Below are 25,531 nucleotides of genomic sequence, written 5' to 3' on the forward strand. Positions count from 1 at the left end.
TTCCCCTTAAATAGCTTCCTAGAAGGTTTAGGTGGACCTACTGTCCCTCCATTAGCATGTACAACAGTGGCAGACAGGAGATCAATTTCTTTCTAAATATCTATGTAGATTCATCAGTTGAGAAAAAGGACTTTACCAGTGATGCTTCTAAGCTTCAAACTATGTTGCCAATAGACATTAGGCTACTGATATTTGAACACTTCCACAGAGCTATAAAACATTTTGCTCTAGTACATTTTTGGCTAAACACAACACCCCTTAAGAAATTTACTAGCTGTACGGATGTGTATCTATGGTTAAATAAAATCAGTGTTATTATCAAGACATTCCACATCTTTACTTTTATTGTCTTTAAAATAATAACACTCAGTTGGAAAAGACCATTTAGGCCATCAAGTTCAATGTCCTGCTCACTTAGGATTACCAGATATCTGAACCAGCAAAGGAGGACACAGACAATTGGAAATGAGGACACGCTCATTAGTAGTATCTGTGACAAAAATTACAGCAAAAACTTTCTTAGTATCTGTGGCAAACGTTACAGCACACACACACACACACACACACACACACACACACACACAGGGTACTTAGGTCTACCTATATATGAAATTACTGTTTCCAGCATCAGAAAGACTGGTTTTTAAATCCCATTATTTTTCTAACAAATATTTATTTTCAAGAACACACATGTGGAACTTCTTACAGGTAACATTCCTCCTGTTGCATTTGATAATGATAATAATACCTTGGACAGAATCAGCTACAGTAATCATAGATTTGAAGGGGCTGGATTGAAGCTTATTGCTGAGTCAGGAAATAAATCATGTAAATCTAGGCTGTTGTCATGAGTACTGATGGCGAGCAGGAGGGGGCCTCCATCCAGGGGGGAAAACGCATGCATACTACTGAGGAGTTAAGCAGCCATTCAAAGAGACACAGATCAGACCCGCCTTGAGTTTTGGGGTTTATCTGTCTGGGTTTTTCCCATACTTCTTCAGTTTGTTAGGATTTTCTGTCTAATGTAGCAGTAATAAACACTAGAGACCTACTCCTTGTCTCAGCATGATTCCTGACTGTTAGAACATCAATCCTAACAAACTCCTACTCCCATTGAAAGAGGGAGGAACAAAGAAAAATAAAGGAGAGACATTTGGAAAACGTCTTCAGAAAACCAGGAAATTCGCCAAGCCATCCAACAACTGGCAGCAGCATTGCAACAACACCAACAACAAGTAGATCTGTAGATCAACACATTACAAGCAGCCATGATATAGCAGTTACAACAACCAGCTCCGATTAACCCACAACCGGTGGCAGCAGCAGCAGCAGCAGCAGCAACAGCTCCACCAGTAGTCTTGAGATCCCAGGGCAGTCTACCAGAGAAGTTTGGAGGAGTTTTCCTTTGAAGACTTTCCATCGTTGCCCAGTTCCCATGGGAGCTTAGAAGGAGACATAGACTCTTATCAAACCTCTGGAAGGGAGGGGGCTGAAATGGAATGTGAATCTGGAGGGGAGGGTGACTACTGATGATGAGCAGGAGGGGGCCCCTATCCAGGGGGGAAAATGCATGCATAGTATTGAGGAGTTAAGCAGCCATTCAAAGAGACACAGATCAGACCCTCCTTGACTTTTGGGGTTTATCTGTCTGGGTTTTTCCCACGCTTCTTCAGTTTGTTAGGATTTTCGGTCTAATGTAGCAGTAATAAAACACTAGAGACCTATTCCTTGTCTCAGCATGGTTCCTGACTGTTAGGACATCAATCCTAACAAACTCCTACTCCCATTGAAAAAGGGAGGAACAAAAAAAGGAAGAGACATTTGGGAAAATGTCTTCGGAAAACCAGGAAATTCGGCAAGCCATCCAACAACTGGCAGCAGCATTGCAACAACATCAACAACAAGTAGATCTCCAGATCAACACATTACAAGCAGCCATGCTACAGCAGTTACAACAACCAGCTCCGATTAACCCACAACCAGTGCCAGCAGCAGCAGCTCCGCCAGTAGCCTTGAGATCCCAGGGCAGTCTACCAGAGAAGTCTGGAGGAGAAGCAGGACAGTTGAGAACCTTTCTCACACAGTGCACAATGTTTTTCGACAGCAGACCGGCAGAGTTTCCCACAGACAGAACCAGAGTCACCTTCATTTTGAGTCTGCTAAAGGGACCAGCAGCCAAATGGGCTATTCCCATGGTGGAGAACGACGACCCAATTCTCAACGACTACCAGAATTTTCTGGCAGGGTTCCAAGCATACTTTGACGACCCGATCGGAGAGGTCACTGCCAGCTGGGAAATTCGGAAGCTCAAGCAAGGCAACAAGAGAGTGGGAATCTACATTGCTGATTTCAAGCTGTTAGCAGGAGATCTGGACTGGAATGAGAGTGCCTTGAAAGACCAATTCAAACAGGGGCTGGATGAAGAAATTAAGAATGAATTAGTGCGCCAGGGAACACCAGCTACCCTAGAAGCTTTATATCAGTTGTCTGTGGTCATAGATGCCAGGCTAGAAGAGCTCAGACAGATGCAGCCAGGGAGAGGCAGGGGCCTCAGGACACTTCCAGGATTTCCAGCTCTCTCCACAGCACTTCCTTACTCAGGACCAGAGGAGCCGATGCAGACTGGGGCAAGCAGGCGGCTTACTTCCGAGGCTGAGAGGCAGAGAAGGAGAGAGAGAGCCCTCTGTTTCTACTGCAGAGTCCAGGGGCACATGGTGAGAGCTTGCCCAGCGAGAAGCCAAGCAAATTCCGTAAGAGCCCCAGGGCAAGCAGCTGAAACAAGAGCCACCTCCGCCTCTACTTCCAACCAGGGAAACTCCGTCAGTCTCCCTCCACAGAGCTCAGCAGGGAGACCATCAATCAATTAAGAAGGACTCATTCCGAGCATTCCAGGCAATCCTTTTACTACTTACCAGTAATAATGCGCGTAAACCCAGAGCACCAGGTCAAGCTAGAGGCCCTCATGGATTCCGGAGCTTCAACCAATTTTATTGATGTACAGACCGTACAAGACTTCAACGTCCCGATCATAGAATTGCCACGTCCCATAGAAGTGGAGACATTTGACGGCCAGCCCCTCAAGGCAGGGCCGAAGGTTCACAGAACCTGTGCAACTAACAATGGGAGACCACACTGAGTGGATCCAACTTTATGATACTGCATCACTTAATGTGCCTATAGTCCTGGGCACACCTTGGCTGAAGATCCACAACCCATTGTTGAACTGGACTACGGGAGCAATCTCCTTCCCAGCTAAGGAATGCCAGCACCACAAGATTCAAGCCGCTCTCCTCTATCCAGCAACCAACGCAGTCACGGAAGCAGGGGGGGTCCAGTTGCCAGCCAAGTATGCAGATTTCACAGACGTTTTCAGCGAACAAGAGGCCACAGCACTACCCCCCCATAGGGACTGTGATTGCACCATTGAGTTGATACCAGGAGCCAAGATTCCAGCAAGGAAACAATATCCCATGTCCTCCAAAGAACTAGCCACCTTAAAGGATTACTTGGATTCTAATCTTCAAAAGGGTTTCATCCGACCATCTACTTCCCCAGCGTCTGCTCCTACCTTCTTCGTACCAAAGAAACCTGACCCGTTGGCACCGACAAACCAGGAGGCACCCACGAGAGTGGTGCATGATTTCAGTTCCCTCAATAAACTCACAAAAAAAGAAAATTATCCCTTGCTGATAATATCTGATCTGCTGGATCACTTACAGAAAGCACGCATTTTTACTAGGTTGGACCTCAGGAATGCATACAATCTGATCCGGATGAAAGAGGGGCATGAATATCTGACTGCCTTCGACATCAGGTTTGGTAAATTTGAGTGCCTTGTTTTGCCCTTTGGCTTGACTAATGCAGGAGCCATATTTTCCCGATTTATGAATCAAATTTTCTCTGATTTAGTAGATAAGTATCTGGTCATTTATCTAGATGACATATTAATTTTCTCTGAGGATGCTACAACTCATGGAACCCATGTACGTAATGTCTTACAAAGACTGAGAGAGAACAAGCTGTTCGCCAAGCTAGAGAAGTGTGCCTTCGATTTAACTGAATTACATTTCCTGGGCTATAAAGTATCAACAGAAGGCATATCCATGGATCCTTCTGAGGTCCAGGCAATTCTCTCTTGGCAACCCCCCCGAAATGTGAAAAATGTACAAAGGTTCCTAGGGTTCTGCAATTTTTACATGCGGTTCATAAAAAACTTTAGTGATGGGGCTAGACCCCTCACACAGCTTTTGAAGAAAGGATCAAAATTCATTTGGGGGGAGAGGGAGCAAACAGACTTCCAAGAATTTAAGCAACTCTTTGCATCCCAGCCACTGTTAAAGCACCCTGATCCCACGAAGCAATTCATAATGCATTCAGATGCTTCAGATTTTGCCATTGGGGCGGTGTTATTGCAATATACAAACAAAACTGAGAATACATTACTTCCTTGTGCCTTTTTTTCACGCATGCTCTCACCAGCAGAGAGAAACTATGATGTTTTTAACAAGGAGTTGCTAGCAATTAAAGCAGCATTCCAAGAGTGGAGGCACTGGCTAGAAGGTGCAGCCTTTCCTGTGAAAGTTTGCACCGATCACAAGAATTTACAGCTTCTACAAAACACCAGATCCCTCACCCCACGCCAAATCAGATGGAGCCAGTTTTTCTCCCGTTTCAATTTTGTTATTTCTTATGTTCCTGGGGCGCAAAACTGTTTGGCAGATGCCCTGTCTTGATCCATTCAGGCAACCCCTGCCACTCACCAGGAGGCACAGACTACTATATTACAACCTCACAACTTTGATCAGTCTATGAGGGGGAACCAAACAGAGATTTTAGCAGCAGGCAGACAAGCAGAGGACCTATTTACAAGAGTCAGAGCTCAGCAGAAACAAGACCCGTATGCCAGGGCCAGGATGGATGACCTCCAGAGGGACCCGCAAGACACTGCCTCCCCATTCAATGTGGAGGCAGGAATCCTCTGGCATAGCTGGCGATTATACATTTCCCCCTCATTGAGGCAAGAAGTACTGAGACTTTGCCATGACCATCAAACGGCAGGCCACGGAGGTGTTTTCAAAACTCCATAGAGCTCTGAGAGACTACTGGTGGCCTAAAATGACTGCAGACATAAAGGGCTACATGGCTTCTTGTCATACCTGTAGATGAGCCAAGCCTCTCCCAGGGAAGCCCACAGGACTCTTGCAACCCCTACCCACCCCAGTAGGCCTTGGGATACAATCTCCATGGATTTCATCACTGATTTACCCCTGGTCCAGGGGCTGACTTCCATACTAGTGGTGGTGGACCTTTTCACTAAAATGGCGCATTTTATTCCTTGCAAGGGCCTCCCATCTGTGCAAGCCACAGCGCAGTTGTTCATGGACCATGTTTTTAGGTATAGAGGCATGGTAAATCACTTGGTGAGTGACAGAGGCCCTCAGTTCACTTCCAGGTTCTGGAGGGCCCTTTTCCAGACATTAGGGGTCCAGATCCACCTATCAGCATCGTATCATCCGGCTAGTAACAGGCAAGCTGAGAAAATTAACCAATGGTTACAGCAGTATCTCAGGTGTTACACCACTTATCAGCAAGACAATTGGCCAGCCCTACTCCCCATGGCAGAATTTACATATAATAATTCTGTACAATCCTCTACCATGATGTCTCCTTTCCAAGCACTCTACGGGGTTAACCCTCGGGTGTTGCCCACCTCCTCCCAGCAGGGAGCTGGTCCAGCCACTGCTGATTTCCTTAAAGAGCAACAAGCCGCACAGGAGTTGTTAAAGGAGCAGCTGAACAGGGCAAAGAGTGCTAACAAGAGAGCTGCAGATGCTCACAGACAAGAGGGGCCAGTGATTGTGCTAGGAGACAAAGTGTGGCTCTCTACCAAGTTTTTGACCTCTATCAGACCCTCCAAGAAGTTGGACTCTAAATTTGTGGGCCCTTTCACTGTGGTACAGCAGATAAATCCAGTGGCTTATCGCTTAAAGCTGCCAGCATCCATGAAAATCCATCCAGTCTTTCACAGAGCTTGCTAGCCAAGGACCCTCCCCCAAGTACCTTGCGATCGCAACTGCCCCCCCCACCTCCAGTAATTGTGGAGGGGGAGGAGGAATACGAAGACGAGGAAATTCTGGACTCTAAGAGGAGGGGAAGGGGCATCCAATATTTCATACACTGGAAAGGGTACCCTGAGGAAGAGCGCACATGGGAGAATGCCAGAGATGTGCATGCGCCAACGCTGGTTCATCGATTCCATCAGCTTTTCCCTCACAAACCCAAGCCTCACACTCTACCAGAAATTCCTCACTTGGCTGAGCAAGCAGAGGAATCCCAAGCAGAGGAGTTCGTAAGTTTGCAGTTTCCACCCCCGCCTGAAGCCTTGACACCAGTAACATGGGGGGGGGGGGAACCGCAGCCCTCCACCTCGGGCTGGCATTTCCCAGGGGGTAGGGGGGACGACTCTTCTAATTATCTAGCTATTTTCCAGCAGCAGCCACCTGGGCCAGAAGAGCTATCAGACCTGGAGAGCAGCACTGATTCATCCTTGGAGGAGTTTTCCTTTGAAGACTTTCCATCGTTTCCCAGTTCCCATGGGAGCTTAGAAGGAGACATAGACTCTTATCAAACCTCTGGAAGGGAGGGGGCTGAAATGGAATGTGAATCTGGAGGGGAGGGTGATGTCATGAGTACTGATGGCGAGCTGGAAGGGGCCTCTATCCAGGGGGGAAAACGGATGCGTAGTACTGAGGAATTAAGCAGCCATTCAAAGAGACACAAATCAGACCTGCCTTAACTTTTGGGGTTTATCTGTCTGGGTTTTTCCCACGCTTCTTCAGTTTGTTAGGATTCTGTTTTATGTAGCAGTAATAAACACTAGAGACCTACTCCTCGTCTCAGCGTGATTTCTGACTGTTAGGCCAGCTGTCGAGCCTAACAGAAGAAGAAAAGATCAAGAAAAGGTGGCAAGAATATACAGAAGACCTGTATAGGAAGGATAACAATATCAAGGATAGCGTTGACGGTGTGGTCAGTGAGCTAGAGCCAGACATCCTGAAGAGTGAGGTTGAATGGGCCTTAAGAAGCATTGCTAATAACAAGGCAGCAAGAGATGACGGTATCCCAGCTGAATTGTTCAAAATCTTGTGAGATGATGCTGTCAAGGTAAAGCATGCTATATGCCAGCAAATTTGGAAAACACAAGAATGGCCATCAGATTGGAAAAAATCAATTTATATCCCCATACCAAAAAAGGGAAACACTAAAGAATGTTCAAACTATCGAACAGTGGCACTCATTTCACATGCCAGTAAGGTAATGCTCAAGAACCTGCAAGGTAGACTTCAGCAATTCATGGAGTGAGAATTGCCAGATGTACAAGCTGGGTTTACGAAAGGCAAAGGAACTAGGGACTAAATTGCCAATATCCGCTGGATAATGGAAAAAGCCAGGGAGTTTCAGAAAAACATCTATTTTTGTTTTATCGACTATTCTAAAGCCTTTGACTGTGTGGACCATAACAAATTGTGGCAAGTTCTTAGCGGTATGGGGATACCAAGTCATCTTGTCTGCCTCCTGAGGAATCTGTATAATGACCAAGTAGCAACAGTAAGAACAGACCAAGGAACAATGGACTGGTTTAAGATTGGGAAAGGAGTACAGCAGGGCTGTATACTCTCACCCTACCTATTCAACTTGTACGCAGAACACATCATGAGACATGCTGGGCTTGAGGAATCCAAGGCTGGAGTTAAAATCGCTGGAAGAAACATTAACAATCTCAGATATGCAGATGATACCACTTTGATGGCTGAAAGCGAAGAGGAACTGAGGAGCCTTATGATGAAGGTGAAAGAAGAAGGTGAAGGTGAAAGACTTTGTATTTCTAGGTGGAAAGATTACTGCAGACGCTGACTGCAGCCAGGAAATCAGAAGGCGCTTAATCCTTGGTAGAAGAGCAATGACAAATCTCGATAAAATAGTTAAGAGCAGAGACATCACACTTACAACAAAGGTCCGCATAGTTAAAGCAATGTTGTTCCCCGTAGTAACATATGGCTGCGAGAGCTGGACCATAAGGAAGGCTGAGAGAAGGAAGATAGATCCTTTTGAACTGTGGTATTGGAGGAAAATTCTGAGAGTGCCTTGGACTGCAAGAAGATCAAACCAGTCCATACTCCGGGAAATAAAGCCAGACTGCTCACTTGAGGGAATGATAGTAAAGGCAAAACTGAAATACTTTGGCCACATAATGAGAAGACAGGACTCCCTGGAGAAGAGTATGATGCTAGGGAGAGTGGAAGGCAAAAGGAAGAGGCGCTGACCAAGGGCAAGATGGATAGATGATATTCTAGAGGTGACGGACTCCTCCTTGGGGGAGCTGGGGGTGTTGACAACCAACAGGAAGCTCTGGAGTGGGCTGGTCCATGAAGTCACGAAGAGTCGGAAGCGAATGAACGAATAAACAACAACAAGTCTGTTGAGGCTGACCAAGGTGAGAGAAAGAAAAAAACAGACAATTTACAAAGTTACACAATACAGGAAAGTTCAAATGACTACTGTTGGGGAAACAGTCCCCCCTCTCCCAAGAAAGCAAGACGCTCAAAAAGCTGGTCAATATTTGATTTTAAGGCTATGCCTGCCAGACGGAGGAGATGAGGACAAAAAGGAGGATGTGCCCTTCTTTTGCCGGACATCGGGTAACCCTATGCTCACTTCAGGAATCCAAATTAAAGCATCTCCAAAAGATGATTGTCCAGCTCTGCCTGAATACATAAAATGAAAAAGAATCTACCACTAACCTGGTAACTGATTCCACTGCTCTTACTGTTACACTTTTCTTCCTAACCACCAACTAGAATCAGCCTTTCTGTAACTTAAAATAATCTATCCCTCTGGGTTAAAAAAAGAAAGACCTTGATCTTCTTCTGTGTGACTTCCCTTCAGATATTTGAAGATTGCTATTATAACCCTCTTTGGTGTTCTCTTCTCAAAGATAAGTATTCTCAGTTCCTTTAATCCCTCTTCTTAGGACTTACTTTCAAGACCCCAACCATCATCACTGCCCTACTCTGAATCTGAAACAATTTGTCTGAATCTTACTTAAAACTCAGAATTGGATGTAGTACTTGACCAACAAAGAATAAAGTAGAACATAATTATTTCCTTTGATTTAGAAATTGTACTTCTGTTGATGCAATCTAAAATAGCATTTGCCTTTTTTGCAGCTATATAATACTACTTATTTATATTCAGTTTGCTATCAATTCCAGGATCTTTTTTCACAAACATTACTGTATTCCATCTACAGTATCTCCTCATCTAACTCATCAATACAAATGTTGAAGAGTGTAAGACAGATTTTTGGGGTTTCCCTCTCAACACCTCCCTTCAGTTTGCTAAATAAACACTTAGTGCCCTCTGAACACAATTTTCAAGTCAGCTATGTATCCACTTAATTTTCATGCCATCCAGACCACACTTAATTGGCTTCCTAATAAGAACATCAAGAGGTACTTTATGCATTACAGAATTTTCCAAACATTCCATCTAATGTTATATAAATCACTTAGTTTAGAAGTGTTTGAAATATTTTATGTGTTTGTGTGAGCATTTTGTCTAAAGCAATTTACTAATTACTATATAGGATCTGTTTACTTTTCCAATACATGTATATCCATTTTAGCATATATTCAGAAAGAAACCTTACTGAATCTAATGATTATTGCTTCTTTACTCTGCTTAGATGGCCTCTAAAATATCATTTAACTGTAAATTAAAAGTTCAAATCAAGCTTAGTATCTCATTTAAGTAATAGATTTAAGCCCTGACATTTGTCATACTATTGTCCATTGGGTACACCTATTATTTCTATGAACTGTCAATACATTTGTTCACAAGTTAATTTAGGATAGTGATTTTTAACAATGCTCTACAGCAAAGACCAGTAGGTGAGCAATCAATTGAGACATATGATCTGCAATTGATTGGCAATGGTTCCTAACTCCAAAATATTTTATAACAGCAACAAGACATTCCTTCTTCATTTTTTACTGTTAAAGACCTTGATCTCAGATATAAATTTGTATTTCTATATTTAGGTCATTCCAATATTTAATTGATGGGATGCAGCATGTAACAGATTCCGCTTTCCTATGCTACCACTTTACATCTGGCTTTAAAAAAAAAAAATCCCATCTTTATAATTATTTTTATAAATAACTCAAGGTGGGGAACATACCTAATACTCCTTCTTCCTCCTATTTCCCCCTCAACAACAACCCTGTGGGGTGAGTTGCGCTGAGAGTGACTGGCCCAAAGTCACCCAGCTGGCTTGCATGCCTAAGGTGGAACTAGAACTCACAGTCTCCTGGATTCTAACCTGGTGCCTTAACCACTAGACCAAACTGGCTTTCCCAGGCCCTAGCCATTACTTCATATCAGATTTAACAGGCTGGACATCTGCCTAGAGAAGTTCCTCTGAAGATCAGTAATGGTAAAGAAACTCTGCAACTGTCTGCTTTATGCCCATCATGAAGCAAGGCAAGTCCAGTATCAAACAGATCTGCTGATGTTCCACATGAACTATCCTGTAACTTACCCAGAATCCTCCAAAGTGCACAGTGGTGTTGGAGAAGATAAATTAGGTCTCCCTAACAGATGGGAGAGGACTCCTGAGAAAGAGAATTCTAGGAAACACTGACTCAGGAAATCTAGCTCTGAAAGCAAATCTCTTTCTTTCAGTAACATGGCCAAGAGTTATGTCTGAAGGGAGAGTGCAGATTAACAGGAAACAAGACATGAGTACAGCTGAGCGAAAAGGCCTTTGTGTGATTAAGCAGCTCTTAACACCGTAATGTTCTTCAGAGCCCTCGCCAACTCCTCCCTACCCTTCCAGGATGACAATTCCAGAGTAATTATTGTTTCATCTTCAGGGTTGTGGGGTTTTTTTGTTTTTTGTTATTTTGGACCACTCAAGTGTAAGCCAACTCTGTCCCTCATTTGACATGCAATTTAAGCTGTATTCAAGGGGTTCATTAAATGCAAATTGCTAAAGATGACAAGCGCAAAATGGGGGGGAGTGCCCCCTTCCTTCTCTTTTTTCTTTCTTTCCCTCCATCCCCCCCACCCCCCCAAGCATTTGTAATGACTCGCTTATTATTGCCACTTTAACCGTTCACTCAAAGAAGGACCGTCTGCTCTGTATCTTCTGTCTATGTGGGTCCAAACTGTAATCAGCAGTGCTGTCAGAGCTGTGTCAAAGGCCGGGGGCTTAGCTCAAAGACAACAGTGTGCATCAAGCGAGAGTAATTTCTCCCGGTAACAAGGGCAGGTTTTATCTGTAGAAGCCCTGCAGCTGAAAATACCATCCATTTACTTCCCTGATTGGCTGCTGATAGATAAGTATCTTGGGTGCTATCCGGTCCCCCTGCAGCACCGTAATAGCTGCCTTTCTTTAAAAAAGACGATACTAAAATGACATGAGATGGGGCGAGTGGGAAGCCTAAGATGAGTAATGGATTTTTTAAATTTGATCATTCAGCCTTCACGTTTGCCAAAAATGGGGGGGGGGGGAGGACTAAATTAAAGATATAAAAACCTGTCAAACAGGCTAATGTTAAATGCTGGTTTTGTTTAAGGGCTTCTGTAACGCATTCTCGACCCTGCATCACGCCACAGCTTTGCCCGATCTGGAGCCGTCCAAAGGTATTGGAATTACAAAGGCCCAGAATTCCTGGCCAGGATAAGAACTGCAACTGGGTTACAAGAGAAGGCATGCGTAGACATCCACTAGAGTCAGAGCATATTTCAAAACGCTGATGAAGAAAAGAAGATGCCTGTTGGAGCTGTATTTCTCCTCTCCACCCATTCCTGTGAAATAAGCCCTGGCTACTCTTTTTCTCCCCACATTAACAACACAATGACACGTATTAGTGATTTTATCGTCAATCCAGCATTTCTTCTGCACATGCCTCAACCTTGTCTGCCTTTCAATTTTAGGTAACATCTGCAAAATAAAACGCCTTTGGATGGGGCAGGGGACTGACACTTTGCGAAATATGATTTTGAAGCGGCAGCCGCGATCTGCCCAATCTCAGTCTTGCAGAGGGAATTGTTCATTTTTCACTGTTTGACCACAAGCAGCTAAATTTCACAAACAGAGCCTTAGTCAGGTCATTGTAAAACAATGAAATTCAATTGCCAACAGAGTAATAGTAATATAAATTTATTGATTAGTCAGTTGACCATATCAAATGCCAACAGAGTAAATCCATTACTGCTAGATAAAATGTGATGTGGGGTTCGAGAAACTAAATAACTCTTCCTGGTTTTTATTTCAGAAACCCAGAGAGAAAGAGAGAGAGACAGAGAGTAAGAAAAGTGAAAATAGTTCCACACTGAGTTTAACAAATACCCGCCTTTAGTTATTATAATAACACAAAATAAGTAGTTGTCCCAAAACTGTATGCACCTTTGTGAGTGACAGAGAACACACACACGGTTTATATACAAATATACCCCCAGCCGCTTCTAACACTGGGGTCTGGAACAAAACCCTGCCTTTGCTACCAGATAATACTATCAAGCAAATGAAAAAGTCAGGCTGCTGCTTACAAGAGAGTGTTCTTAACTCCATGGAATATTTGATCATTATTGAGTTGAGCCAAATAAAAGGCTGTCAAGAAACTGGTGAATCCAAACCAAAGCACAAAACTCACAGAGATTCTGAGATTTGTAGGACATGTTGTTCACTGCAGCTGGACTCATGAATAAGCAAATTCAGTAAACCAAGATTGATGTTTTAACTACCATGGCCTGTTTTTAACCCGAGTAACAATTAGATAAGAGTGTGGATGCTTCTAAAACACCCTTCATAAATTCCAAAATCCATATATTGAACTAATCAAGGGATTATACTTTTGCAAAAGCGTAAGTGTAAAAGAAAAAGAAAAAAAAATCAGATAATCCAGTATCTGGATAAACATGGTAAACCTGCTCTCTTTCTAAGGCAGCTACATATCTCCATTCTTATTAAAATTAGATATACAAATCAGGAGCTGTCAAAGGATCCTCCAGTGGCCCAATTCTATTTCCGTTTAAATTAAAATTTAGAATTTGTAGCTTAGATAAGGCAGCTGGCCTGTGCTGACACATGGTTTATTTCATACTTGCCTACAGTTTTTTGTTTCTTTTAAAGTTTAAGTCTGGAGCATGGGGGATTGGGGAGGGCTTCCCTTTGTTTGCATGGCTGAGTTTTAATAATGCATTTTCAGTTGGAAGATTTTAAAGGCACGTTTCAGACATGAAACCAGACAAGGTCCACGCTGACCAGTATTCATTTCTAACAAAAATTAACCTGGCTTCTGTGCCAACAGAGAAATCCATGCTCTGTTCTCTGACCCAGCTCCTAAACTCAATGAGAAGAAACTAATTTGCCCTAAAATGTTGCTGCTGCTGGGCTGCTGCCTGGGGTTGGCCAGACAGAATATGTATCTTCATTGATTACCTATTTGTGTCTAGATTCATTTATACATGATGGTTCCTAGGTTTAAAACTTAAGTGAAAAATCCCTTGCAAATCATAAGGCCTGCTATGCATCGTTCCATGCCCTCAGGTCAATCCAGGGATTGTCCATGTTCCTTCTTCTCCCTTATGTGTAAACTGAATGTGGCAAACAGGACTTCTTTATTTTTTTTTGTTTATTGCACCTGCATTATGAAATGCTTTTCCCAGGGAAGCCCATGTGGAATTCACCTTAAGCTTACCTAGCTCTTCAAATGAGGACTTTCAGTGAAAATGTAACCAGATCTTTAGTCCCCTCTCTTCTGTTAAGATTCTGGGGACTGCTACACAATCATATACAAGATGTGGTGATGAGTACCAGCCTAGATGACTTTAAAAAATTAATCAAAATCATGGAGGGAAAACTTATCAATTGCTATTAATTATAGTTATAACTAATAATTATAAAAATTATTAATTGCCATTAATTATATATTAATTATGGGCTAGAAACCAGGAGACTGAGTTCTAGTCCCGCCTCAGGAATGAAAGTCAGCTGGGTGACCTTGGGCCAGTCACTCTCTCTCAGCCCAAGTCACCTCACAGGGTTGTTGTGGGGAAAATAGGAAGAGGAAGGAATGTTAGGTATGTTTGCCACCTTGATTTATTTATAAAAATAATAAAGGCAGGATATAAAATAAAACAAACAAACAAACAATTCTAGAAAAGTAGCTCATTATATGTTTTAATAATCGTAGCATAATGAGAGCCAATTTGGTCTAGTGGTTGAGGCACCAGGCTAGAAACCAGGAGTCTGTGAGTTCTAGTCCCGCCTTAGGCATGAAAGCTGGCTGGGTGACCTCAGGCCAGTCACTCTCTCTCAGCCCAACTCACCTCACAGGGTTGCTGTTGTGGGGAAAATAGGAGGAGGATGGAGTATTAGGCATGTTCACCACCTTGAGTTATTTATAAAAATAACGAAGACGGGATAGAAATCAATCAATCAATCAATTAAATAAATAAATAAATAAAGGTGCTACCTTCAGATTTCAGAGACAGGATACTGGAGAGCAATAAAAAGAAATTTGCTTCCTATGCAAAAGGCATGGTTATTACCTCCAACTCTACACCTGGTTTCTTACTCTGAAAAACAAGGTGCCAGACTAGATGAAACTCTGGTCTGTTTTGGCAAAGCTCTTCTGACATTTATAATATACGAAATCATTTTTGGTTTAAAAAGTTCTCATTAATGGAAATAGCATATAAACAAAGGGGAATATCAAATTGGAAATGTCAACACATTTCTAAATGTTTTTCCCCACCCCACCCCCACACTTCTGAATTTTCAATAGGAGAGGACAAAGGAGAGAAAACCAGTCAACAGCATCCACAGAATTTTGCTCTTTTCATCAGAAGGACAAAAGTAATGTTGTGGCCCAAACTCTGCCTTTTTGAGTGCATGTGATATCACAGGGCATGTAAAAAAAGGGTAAGGCTTGTATTGCAATGCCACAATGCTGCTTTCATCACTTTGGCCCCCTTGTTCCCCCACGGACACCACTGAGATCAATGCAAAAGCATAATGATGTGCAAAAAGTGTTGGACTATAGACACACAATTGCTGAAATGTTTTAGCTAGAAACCTACTGCCATTCTACCAAGTTCCCATGCTGAACTGTGAACTTTCACCAGTTTGCATCCCATTACAAGATTTTTCAAACAGAAAACCCATCACACTTACAAAAAAAAGCCCAGCAGTGAAAAGAACAGGGGTATATACAATGTGTGATTCTACTGATCTGGCAGCCTTTGTTGGCTTCCTTGGGCATGACCTCAAAAAGCAAATTCAGTGCAGATGCCAGAAGTTGGGAATTTCAAACTGCTTTTCTGCAGTTCCTCTATTGGCCCTGGCCCTGGCAAGGGGGCACTTCACTGAGTCACAGTGAGGCTCGAAGACCACCATGCATTCTGATCAATAGAGCAAGGATCGTCTTTCCATTGTGCCCTTGCCTACTCAGCACGAAGAAAATTTATATTTCAGGTGTAAACCCACTTCTAATCTGTTTAACTGCCTCAGAAACCAGAGGCAATTACACCTAATGGAAGTTACACATCTCCATTAAGATTCATGTCAAGCAACTACTGATAGATTTTTCCTTCATAAAGTTCTAGCCCCTGGGAGCAGTAGCTCTGTGGACACTCTGGAGTGGAGGTAGAGAACACTCCACAAAAAAGACTCTTAAGCACCATCAAGAAACATTTCTCGGGGTTTAGACTGAACCTAAACGAGCTTTTCCATTTTAACATTAGAAATTAATACAGCCAGTTGTAAACCAAAATGTATTTTTCAGAGTTTAGTTCTCACACAACAGTAAGGCCAAGTGTACATCCTTTTGCACTTTTATACATCCTACTTTTTCCAAAAAGCTCATAGCTCAATATGCAGTGCTATCCCTCCTCCCCCTTAAAATAACTTGGTGTGGTGAGTTAAGGAAAGAGGGACATGCCTGCAAAATTTGCACAAGCACCTCCAAAGTATTATATAAAAGCTGTCTTTTGTTTCTTGAATTGCCTATTCCTGGTTTTACAATGCGGCCTTGTTAAGAAGCTACCATCCAGCTGCCCAGTGTAAACTCTTCTATGACTTTTTCCAGACATACAGTGACCTACAAAACAAACACCACTCTAGATTGGGTGAGAAGTAGGAAAATGGCAGATTAATCTCTTTCACATCCCTCCAGCCCAAATCTGGTCTGAGCCTCCTTCTCAGGTAACTTTGATTTTTAGCAGCAACAAAAAAATTCCTGAGAGAGATTCTGCTTGCATCAAATTTGTCTAACAGCGTGAGTTTCAACAAGCCCCTCTGTAAGACCATCAGCTCTCCTGCTTTTGCACAGAGATTTCATCAATTTGATTTGCTTTCTGTCTCTCACGCTCAGTAACTACTCTTTCCTTTGTTTTTTCAGGAACCAATGTTTGAAATCCTACCCACTGATACATATTGCCTGATCAGGCACATTCAAAGCAGCTTCAGAAGATTAAGCTGAGGGTGGTCAGCTTCTATAGTTTTGGATATGATTTTACAACTTCTAAGACATGGTATGTATAGACCAGGGTTTCAAGGGTTCCACGAGAGGTCACTAGGGGTTCCCTGGGAGATCATAATTCATTAAAAAAAATAATTTCAAATTTGGGCAACTTCACATTAAAGAGGTATGGTTCATTCTTTATTTTTAGTTTAAGAACACTGTTAATGCATACATACAGGCCTAAACATGAAACAAATATAATCGTTTTGTAACTTCTGGCCTATATTTGAGCCAGAATGTGCAGGGGTTTTCCCAAGGCCTGAAAAATATTTCAAGGGTTCCTCCAGGGTCAAAAGTTGAGAAAGGCTGGTCTACAAGGAGTCATAGATCAAACCTAGTAATCACAAAGAAAGAGTATAGACGGGTAGCACAGAACTGGTGTTGGGAAAGTCAAACCCCAGAATGAGCTGAGGTTCATGAAGGACACTAAAAAATAATAATAAAAGGTCTTATTTTGATAAGTTCAAAATAAAAGGAAAAGAAAGATTTGTTAAACCAGTTGCTTAGTGAAGAAAGCAAAATATTAACAGCTAATAAAGAAAAAGCAGAGCTACTAAACTTCTACTTTGGTTCTACTTTGGTTAGGAAACATCTAACTCTTAAAGATGTTAGAAGTACATGCTCCAGTAGAAAATTATGAAGAGCAGAATGAAGAGGCAAGATTGCTTGAGACTGATAGTTTTCTATTTACTTTGGATGACTTTAAATCTCCAGGACCAGATGAATTGCATCCTAAAGTATTGGAGGAACTAACTGAAATCCTGGCCAAACTCTTATATATTATCTTTGAGGAATCCTGAGAAACTAGGATTACAGATACCAGAAGACAACAAATATTATCCCTCCCTTCAACAAGTAGGGGAAAGGATGATCTGATAAACTACAGACCAATCAGTCTGATACTGATATTTAGGAATATTCTATCTAAATCTTCTATAAGGAGATTTATAAATGCATTGAAGACTATGCAGTAATTACTAGAAATCGGCATGACTTTGTCAAGAACAAATCTTGCCAGACTAACCTTATCTCATTTTTTGATTGGAAAAAATCCTTAACAGATTGTGGGAATTCAGTAGACATAATATACCTTGAAATCAGTAATTGGTGGACTATGGACTATGTACCCTATGATCTGATTATCAAACTAGTTAAATGTGAGCTGGATAGCATGACAATTAAATGGATACATAGCTGGCCTGACAATCATATTCAGAGAATGTCACTGTTCTTCCTTATTAAATTGGAGAGAGATATCAACTGGGCTACAACAAGGATCAATCCTAGAGCCTCTATTTTTCAATATTTTCATTAACAATTTTGATAAAGAAGTAGAAGTAATGCTGATCAGAGTGCAGATGATACATGATTGGGTGGCGTAGTTAGTACTCTCCCATCTAATATTGGCAGATAATTCCAAATCTTCCTGGGAAATAGCTATTCAAAAGAGACTGATCCTCTATGTTTTCTCCAGTGATGTCATCTTAGCCTTAGAGTCAGACCAAGCTAGATCAATTCTAAGGCAAAGGATCTTAGACATAAAAGGCCAAACAGAAATTGCTTTTTCTCATAATATATTTGTCAATAATCAAATCCTAGTTTCCAAACCAGCTTCATATTTATATTATGTTACAGTTCCCAAATTTAAGAGAACCCTATCTCTAGCCCTATTTAATGCCCTCCCTACAGCTGTTTTGGAAGGGAAATATAGGAAAATCCCATATGAAACCCGATATTGCCCCTGTGACACGGGTGCCATAGAACATGGCCCATGTTCTTTTGTATGGTCATTCACCATCAGTTGATTACCTCCTTTTTATTTAAATTCCCGGGACCCTCTCATAATTTTTACTTACGTTATCTGTTAAACAACCAAGATAAATGTATTTCTTTGAAAGTAGCAAAATTCTGCTACATTATATGTAAGCTTCACCCACAAACGGTTGCTAACAGTTATTGATACTAGGGGATAATTTTGCTTGTTTTATAGAATGTATTTGAAATAAAGTTTCTATTTCTATGTCCATGTTAATACTCTAGAAAAGGCGTATTCTCAACCTGTGCATTGTAATACTTTCCACAAGAAGCGTGGGACCACTGTCAAAATTTGCTCTGGGCCTTTTCATCCCAAATTAAGCAACTATGATACTGAAAACATGTGACATCCTGAGGTGATGTGGCATATTTATTTCTTTTCCAAACCTATCACAATGATTTCATTTGTTTTACTGGGGAGGAGGGGTGTCACATAAGCTTATTTATTAATTATCACAGTATTGCAAAGTTTAGAACTTCTAGAAGAGAGAAATAACATGTTGAAGAACAGAGCTGAAAATAACAGTATGAAATTTAACAGAGACTTTAGGTAAAGGTAAAGGTTTCCCTCGACGTAAAGTCCAGTCGTGTCCGACTCTAGGGGGCGGTGCTCATCTCCGTTTCTAAGCCTTAGAGCCGGCGTTGTCATAGACACTTCCGGGTCATGTGGCCAGCATGACGACTTGGAACGCCGTTACCTTCCCGCCGAAGCGGTACCTATTGATCTACTCACGTTTGCATGTTTTCGAACTGCTAGGTGAGCAGGAGCTGGGACGAGCAACGGGAGCTCACCCCGCCGCGCGGTTTCGAACCGCCGACCTTCCGATCGGCAGCTCAGCGGTTTAACCCACAGTGCCACCGCGTCCCTCCAACAGAGACTTTACTTGGTAACAAAAATGAAATGTACAGATAAGGGATAATACTACTTGGGAAAAACGCTCTTAGAATAGTAGTTGATTAAAATTTGAACAGCTAGCAGTGTGTTGAAGCTGCAAGGAAGACAAATGCAATTTTAGGCTGCATCTACAGGAGTATAATTTCCAAACTATGCAAAAGTAATCATTCTATTCATTCTGCCTTGAGAGCTGTGTCCAGTTCTGGGTGCCAAACTTTGAAAAGGATTCAGAGAAATAGAGCATGTTCAGAGAAGCACAATGAAGATGATCCAGTGACTAGGAACCAGGTCCAGTGAAGAGAGATGGGAGGAGCTGAATATATTTAGCCCTGATAAAAGGTGATTTAGGGGGGATGTGATAGCACTCTTCATATACTGTACATGAAATGATGAATCTTGTTCTAAAGTGCAGGACACAAAATAATGGATTTAAGTCACATGAAGGCAAATTCTGACTGAATGCTCAAGAAATTTCACAATAGAAACAGCAGAACCAGTTTTGCAGAAAAGTGGTGCACTTCCCTTCATAATTTTATCTTCAGGCTATAAAATTATATTTTCATGTACATGAAATGATGATTGGATAACTTGCTTAATGCTATTTATTTTTACTTCTGATTGGAGCTGATTGTTGGTTTACACAGCATAGAGCGAATTCACATTATCTTCTTAATTAGGAATACATGTAATTTAGCCCCCCATCTATTTCTATTGGTTCCAAAGAAGTGAACAAGGCCCATGCCCAGGAGTTAGTGTACACAGCTACCCACTATTGCTCACTTTCCCACTACTAATTGTTTCTTCTCCATATTCTCTAATGCAGCACAACTGCATCTGGGCTGCAAATCTCCAAACAATCATTAGATGGCAGTAAAGAGTTAAGAGGTTTCTATATCTAATGGTCATCTTGATTTTTGCAGCCCAGGTCTGGTAGCAGTACTTTATCTGCAGCAGGTGAGTAAAGTTTGCATTTCCATCCTCAGAGATGAACAGATATTTTCAAAGCAAAGAAGGAAATGTGGTGGTGGTGGTAGTAGTAGATGAGCAACGACTTTAAGGAAGCTAAATAACAGGAGGAGACTATGAATGTGCTTCAAAGTTACTCCTGTTTGCTTGACTGCTGAGCAAGGAGAGTATAGCTTTTCATGGACACCAAAAGCCAGTTTGGTCTAGTGGTTAAGGTGCTGGGCTAGAAACCAGGAGTCTGAGAGTTCTAGGCACGAAAGCCAGCTGGGTGACCTTGGGCCAGTCACTCTCAGCCCAACAGCCAATGAGGCGTAGTAGGAGAGTTCTAGTCCCGCCTTAGGCATGAAAGCCAGCTGGGTGACCTTGGGCCAGTCACTTTCTCTCAGCCCAACTCACCTCACAGGGTTGCTGTTGTGGGGAAAATAGGAGGAGGAAGGAGTATTAGGTATGTTCGCCGCCTTGAGTTATTTATAAAAATAATAAAGGGGGAATAAAAATTAAATAAATAAATAAAATACAGTGAATTTTCAGTAACACATATTTCTTCACTGAGAGGATAACATGTAGACTGACCTTGCTCGTAAAGATAATAAAACAATTATTTAGCATGAATTAGGGAACAGGGAGGCAGATGGCAGAAATCAACAACAGCAAGGGAGGAACTCATACCCAGAAACAGACATCATATGAGCACAATAAAACATCCCAACATAATATGTCAATTTAAATGTCTGTTTCCATGCTAGTCAATTGTCTGGTGTACTAGCCCAGAGCATGAACATTTAATGGAGAAACTGATCCTAATCCAGTTTATCCATAAGCTAAATGGCACTCTCATCTGGCAAAGAAAAGAACATTAAGATTGTCAGTGGATATGGAATTTTATTTGAGAGGAAACACTACCATACCAATGTTCAGCTCTAGCAAATTGCTTGGGGATAATTCAAATCATTTAGATAATAAAGGGACAATATACCTATCTGATAGGTTATTTTTGAAAAGAATATCTCATATGATTACTGGATAATTTTCTGGTTAGAGTTATCATTTGTCTCTTCCTCCTTTAGACTCTTCACAGCCACAGTTAAATTTTTCAGCATTTGGTAACTTGTTTTTGAATGTGCCAACAAGTATCTTAAATCTGCTTGTTTATTTATATCCATTTATATAACACTATTGTAAAAATTGTACAGTAGGCTTAGGAAAACAGCAACTGATTAATATGATAAATGTGAAGTTATAAATGTGATGAAACCTATCTGTTAATATTCCCCCCCCCACCCACCCTTTTATTGTCTTGAAATAGAGGCTGAGGAGGAAGAAAAAAATTAGTGCAAATTTTGGTGAGGTTCAGATTGAACTGTGAAAAAGTCAAATGTTGTGAGCGCATATTGGCAAAGGCCTCTGGCATCACATGTCTTAATACCAATATGCATTTTCAAGTTTGTTAGAATGCTTGTGAACAGGCGAAGGATAAATACCTATGTTCATCACAGCACATGTCCAATGAAAGAACAAAAGGTAGATAGCTCTGCTTCATGTTTATAAGTGAGCTGAGGACTGAAATTTCCATGAGAACAAACAGGGAAGGTGACACAAGCTGTAGAACCCAGCCTATGCTTTTTATCAGCCTTCCTCAACCTGGATCCTTCAACTTCTGTTGGACACAAGTCCCATCACCCACAGCAAGATTGCCCATGGTGGTGTTGGCTGGGGGATGGGAACTGTGTTCAGACATAACTGGTAGGTACCAAGTTTAGATGATTCGGTAAGGAAAAAAAATGAATGACATACCCATTTGCACAGAATTACATGTAAAACTCACCTGGCATGAATACTAGGCAGCAATATAGTAGACATTTCTATTACCCTTTCCTTGGCTGGTTGTTAAGCGATTTCTTATCTGAAGGGTTTTTGTCCGCATTTTTCCAAGATACTAATGCTTTGGGATATTTAAGATATCTAACTGGTCTACAAGTATAAAATCAAATATAGATGACTTTGACAATACAGCTTTCAGCAAGGGTTTTCCTGCAGGTTGTTTTACAAAATATGTCACCTTTCTTGCACATTTCCATAGCCACAAATACAAGACACTTAGCAACAACCTGCAAGGGCCTAACGTCTGCTGACTTCTTTCTTTTTTAGTGTCTTCGGTGCAAACAGTAACATCTTTTTTTCCCCTCAGGAGACAAAACAGAACTGGATTCTGTACCAAGAATCCCCTTGAACTCCTAGGCAACATATGTTGCCTAGGATTAACAAACCAATCCCTCCCACTTTTGAACAAAAAGCACATCCATCCAGACTTCATGAACATTATAGGTAGTACTATAAAAAGATCTTTTGTCGATTGCAGCAAAAAGTTGTATCTAGCGAAGGCAAAAATTTTCAAGCTTGCTTTTTGGCCAGGGTCTAAAACAGTCTAGAAAACAGTGGTCCTCTGGATTGATTTGGAGTAAGTAGTAACTACTGACCCTAAGCTGAACAAAATGCTTCGCGTAAATCAAATTCAGGGCAACTGTACTAAAAAACAGTTCAAATATTCTAAGTAATATTTCTATCAGGACTGATAACCCAAAACAGAACTACAAGTACACGTTCATAAGCCAGGTATACACCTGGCTTATAAATTATTGCTTTAAAGCGGCTTTCTCCAAGATAGCTCACCTACAACTCCCATCACTCCCAGCCAGCTGGTTTAAACATTAAGCCTAGCAGAGTTGCTAAACTGCTAACGCAAGTTGCAGGTCAACTTGGGGGACTCTTATTGAGAAGATTCCCATCCCACAGGTGCTAGCTTCCTGGCTTGTTAAAGTTAATAATCTGTATTATTAACATTCATGGCTTGTTAATGTGAATAATCTTTAATTTGCTGGTCAGCAACTGTAATTAAACAGTCAACATCATAAAAAGAATAAAAAAAGACATAGGAAAGAAAGCATAGACATTATCTAGAAAGATCAACAGAATGCTTTAAAGTCTGAAACTTTTCTAAGACGTCAACAGGACTGCATATGACATTTACTACAGTACAGTAAGTATGAGTAGCAGGATATTAAAAGTAGAAGCGAAGCGCTAAAACAAAATGACCATATTAAATAATAAAATACTTAGGAGTAAACTACTATAATTCTACTTATTGAGTATTATACTATTAGGTGAATGCATATGGACATGGGTTTGTGTCTATGTAAAAGATATACAATAATAATATTCTTTTTGCTGATCAAACTTCGGCCCGTGCTCTGAAGGCACCTTGCCCGGGTACTCCTTCGATGCCCTTATAGTTACTTACTCTCTACCCTTCTACTTTCACCTGTCAACCAAAGTCCCTTCTGTTTTGAGGACAATCTTATTTGTTCCTTCTTGTCAGACCGGAGCTCTAAAACCACCAGGAAGTTTTAGTTTCTCTCAGCTGCCATTGCCCTATGTAGGAAACTATTCTCTTAATTTTCTGATTTTACTAATGTACAATTTCACTTTGTTCTCCTATGTTTCATATACTGCATCTAGGTCTTATCTCCTGTCCTATCGTATTTGTCACTGACCAATATAAGATTTTATTTATACCCATTTTGATACACACAAACTCATGGTCTGTAACACAGTGGAGACCCTGTTAGCTATCTGACCACATGGGTTTGCCTTCATTTTCAGCTAAGCCCTTGGCATTCCTAAACCTAGCAACTGGATTAATGTTGTGTTCTAACACAGTTGCTCTCCTAATCTTAGGGATTAGTCTGGGTATAATCTTATCATGATTAATTACTGAATAGCAGGTGGATTAGGCCAGCTCATTACACAGAGGGCTTCACATATAATCCACATTTCTGGCTGTCTATGCCAGAAATATACCAACTATGGTATTTATGCTGCTAGATATTTTTCCTATGTAAATCCGCTCTATATGTATGCAGTCACTGGTTTTCAAATCTTTTTCAGGACTGTATCAAACAAACCTAATTTGTTCTGGCTGATGCTGAATAATTCCTGAGGGCATAACCACTGCAGATTTTAGTGTTTTAAAAGGAAAGAGGAGGAGGAGGAGGAGGAAGAGAAGGGAAAAACGCTTAAACCACCAATTACTTCCTCATCAAGTTTTGATTCAATAAAGAGCTCACCAGCAATGACTGGAGATCCAGTAAAAATTTCAAGTCTCAGCATTTTGGGTAAGAAAAATATAAATTTAGAATGCAAACAATTCTCAACTGTTGAGGCTAAGAATTGCATTTGCACTTGATCCCTAGGTCCGATTTACAACTCCCCTGTGTAGTGATAGATTGCACAGTGTGGTGCTCACGTGCCCAATCCCAGTGAGCTGCATGCACATTTGGGTTTCCTGACTCTTCTCTCTGAGTTGTGAAGGGCAGTTTCAACAAATTTAATTTTTGTGTTTTGTGAGAATTACCCAGGCTGCGTTCATACATACTAAGCTACACAGTGATTTGATTTTTGCTCTGTATGTTGTATAAATCTAGGCTGTGATCTGCAACTGATAGCTGCAACTGATAGCTTAGTCTGCTATATAAAAGCCAGTTTAGTCAATATATTATAATGAGAGAAAATATGGCCAGAAGTTGAATTTGATTTATGGCCAGGGACAAATGGTAAATCCAGCAATTATGGTTTGCTGAACAAACCATGGTTTAATCTACGTTCACACATCACTAAACAATGGTTGTTTTTACCACTGTTTGTTGAATCAGCCAGAGTAGCTGTTTCACACAATATGCTAAGTTAAAATCAAACAAACCGTAGTTTGGTTTAGCATTTATGTATGTAAAAGGAGTATTTTGGCTTGTAGACTACGAGGTCTCTGAGATTACCTACTGGAATCTGAAGGCTGATCTTGAGATGATACTGCTCTTGACAATGAGGACAGGAAGATTCCATGTACGTATACTCAGCCTAGCCAATACATTATCTGCCATTTATAGATGCTTTTATTGTAGAAAACAGAGGCTGCTGGACTTCAAGACCAGGAATGTCTCTAGGCTAAGACTCACTCTTTGACCACTAGGCTTTCATACCAGTGCTGCCAACAAAAATTAAAAGTATAAGCTTGAGGGAAGTATTATAATTATTGGTTTCTTAAGTTTCAGCTTGTTCTCAACATAAAGCTGGGCCACTGCAACACAAAAAAACAAAAACTGCACAGCTCACTATGCATTAAACATGTGTGCGCATGCACGGACAAAGCAAAACCAGTAGCCATACCAAATGCATTAGTTCCATGTTTTATGATCATAAGCTTTCTTAT

The 25,531-nt window shown here is 41.2% G+C and overlaps 1 protein-coding gene across 1 annotated transcript in view; it reads right to left on the bottom strand.

Moving 5' to 3' along the window:
• Nucleotides 1-25,531, bottom strand: part of SHB (SH2 domain containing adaptor protein B) — a 159,504-nt gene that overhangs the window by 94,810 nt on the left and 39,163 nt on the right. The window lies entirely within an intron of this gene.

Source organism: Candoia aspera, chromosome 2 (genome assembly GCF_035149785.1).
Source record: "Candoia aspera isolate rCanAsp1 chromosome 2, rCanAsp1.hap2, whole genome shotgun sequence".
NCBI lineage: Eukaryota > Metazoa > Chordata > Lepidosauria > Squamata > Boidae > Candoia > Candoia aspera.